We start from the raw sequence: 3,281 nt of genomic DNA on the forward strand, positions 1-3,281 counted from the left end.
ATTTAGTCTTCCCTTTTAATTTCTTATTATTACATCTTTTATCTTCTAGTTTTACTTGTCAATTTCTTGTTTTGCTCTCTTTTATATTGATGAACCATTGTTGGATCTTAATTTCTTCTAATGCAATTTTATGTTTCCATGTCTCTTTTATGCTTATCTTCATTGCTATTGTTGATTTCTTATTTATGTTAGTTATGGGTTTCATTAATTCTTACATTTTGTGATGTTTACTTTTCTTGCACTCCAAGTGTTTGACAAAATGCTTGGTTGGATGTTAGAATAGATCTTGAGCATTCTTGGCTTGGAAAGAGGAACTGGGCAATCTTGAGTCATGAAAACCCAACCTATGTTGGTTATCTAGAATTGTTAGCTAATATTATTTTCATTGACTCTAATCTTTTTCTAATTCAATTAGTAATTGATTAGGACTTTTGGATTGAGATTAGCTAGTCTTATTAGACTTTCTTCGAGTATGAGGATAACATGATACCTTCCTCCATCGTCGGGGATGACGTAATAAGATAAATTCGTGTTTATTATTGTGATATGATTGATTAGTCTTGTTTGACGTTCTCCCTATGTGAAGATAACATGATACCTTCTTCCATTTACCGGAGTTGACTAAATAGGATGAATTAATCATTGTATGACTAGGATAGAAAGCCTATATTCTCAATTCTTACCATGAATGTCTCTCTTCATTACTTGCTTTCTTTAATTGCTTACTTGATTTACTCTTTTTGCCATCTACTTTCTTGCCCCTTTACTTTCTTTCCCCTTTATCAATCAAACCCTCATTGCACCTTCATAGCCAATAATTAAGCACTTCATTGCAATTCCTTGTGAGACGACCCGAGGTTTAAATACTTTAATTAATTCTTATTGGGGTTTGTACTTGTGACAACCAAATTTTTGACTGGGAGGATTGTTTATTAGTGTAGAACTATACTTGCAACGAGATTTTATTTGTAAAATTCTATACCATCAAATAATTCTCTTATCAAAATGGCGCCGTTGTCGGGAAATTGCAATGGTGTTATGTTATTGGCTATTGTGAATATGTGAATATGTTTGTCTTTTGCTTAATTGTTAGTCTTTGTTAGCTTTAGGATTTTGTTGCTTATTTTTGTTAGCTTTTGTTTTTATTTGCTACTATGAATTCTCATCCCTTTGGCTATGAGTTTGGTTACAACTATGTTGTAGGGAATAGAAGTTTCAATGGGGATGTGCATCAAGGATTTGGGAATCAAAGATGGGAGGAGTCTCAAGGGATTTATCAACCTTCTTGGCAACAACCTCCTCCGGTCTCTTATAGGTATAATTCCAATCCTAATGCATATCAATCTAATAGATGTGGTGACCCTCATTGTGATTGTCAATCACAATCACCATATGCCTATGAAGTACCCCCTCAACCTAGTTTTGAATCATCATATTCACAAGCCCCTACCACTAAACACCTCATTATGACCCTAATCCTTATCCACCATACCAACCACCTTATGAGCCATATGTACCATACATGGAACCACCATCATTCCAACACAATTACTCTCAAGAACCACCTCAATATACACCACCTCCATACCCTTACCAAGATGAACCAACTTCTAATTATGAATCCTCCCTCCCAAACAATAAACTCTCTCTTCCCCCACCACCTCCAATGGATGATTCTTTCCAAGGATATATGAGCTCGTACCTCCAAAGGCAAGAAGAGACGCAAAAGGAGTTCAAGAAGATGGAAGCCATGTGGGCCACTATGAATGAAGCCATTAGCCGCATAACCTCCTGCCTAAGCCTATGCGATCAAGGCACTCCCATTGTTGATTGTGGAGAAGCAATCAAGGAGTATAGTGAGGGAGTGAGTTTGGAGCTTCAATGTGAAGAAGAGGGGTTGAAGCAAGAATTGTCACAAGGGGAGGAAGTTAAGACAATTGAGCCGGAAGAAGTGGTTGAAGACCTAGGAGATGTTGGAAGTCCATGGGAGCGTATAGTTATAGAGCCCTCTTCCAAGAAGTTCGATATTGATGGTAAGGAGGGTGTACAACCTCCAATACATATCACGGTTGAAGATTTTGAAGAGGTTGATCAAGAGATGAATTCGATCATTAAGTTCCTATCTACAATTGAATCATCTCCAATTGGGCTTGACATAGAGGATAAGGAAGAAGATACCTCACCTCCTATACCCTTTGGTAAGCAATGAAGAAGAGATTGAATTGGAAGGAAGCGACCAAGAGGAAGAGGTTGAGCAAGAAGCAAGCTCTATCATCGAAAATGCATCCACACCAACCAATGTGTCTTTTAGAAGTGACGAAACTCCCTCATTGTGTTATGAAATTGATGACAAGGAGGACCGTGCACAACCTCCAACACATGGTTTGAGCAATGAAGGGTGTATAGAAGAAGTTGGTGAGCAAGGAATTGAAATTGAAGAAGCTTGCAAAGAGGTGGAAGCTGCAAAGGAAGAGCACAAGGGAATAGATCTCACATTGGCTAAGTGTGGGGAGGTCCCCCTTCCTAAGTCACCATTAGCCAACACAACATGCAAGTGGGTAAAATTTCTATCCCTAAGCCTTACTTTCTCACTTGAATATGGTTTGATTGAAAATGATGGTCAACTTAGAGCTCTTTGTGGAGTTAAGAGTAAGAGAGAGTTGTGTAGTGGTTGGAAACATCATTCTAAGTTCATGATGGTTACATGCTCAAAGTTGAATGGCAATGGTTGGTGTAGAACCAAATTGCATGGATGTAGGAGAATGTTTGGATGCTTAATTGAGAATTCACAAGCCTTGTCACCCATATTTAATTATGGTAGTCAACAAGAAGATGGGTGGAAGAACAAGGTTTGGGACCCCAGAATTCATTTCAACAATCAAAACTCTTGGGGCCTTGTCATCGACTTAAGCTTACTTGAAGGCTTTATGCGCCTAATTTGGGATCCCGATGGGCATTGGAGATGCAAACATTGGTGGGGATTCAAGGAAGGATTCAAGCATAAGCCACCATAGCAAGGACCCCATCAATGGTCCAACTTAAGGACTTTAAATGAAAGTGCTAGGTGCGAGAAACCGCACCATGGTAAACTCTTTCCATTATTTTGTAAATATAATCAACGAATGCATTGAGTTGCCATTGTAGGTAGTTTTCTTCTTTTCTCTACTCTTATACATTTTGCTGTGATTGATAAGTTGTTGTTAGTTTATTTTGATTAGTATAGTTGTTGTTAGATTGTATTTTGCTTGAAGTGTAAGTTTGTTTGTTTTGTATTTGAAAAT

Source organism: Arachis ipaensis, chromosome B7 (genome assembly GCF_059453495.1).
Source record: "Arachis ipaensis isolate K30076 ecotype BB chromosome B7, ASM5945349v1, whole genome shotgun sequence".
Lineage (NCBI taxonomy): Eukaryota > Viridiplantae > Streptophyta > Magnoliopsida > Fabales > Fabaceae > Arachis > Arachis ipaensis.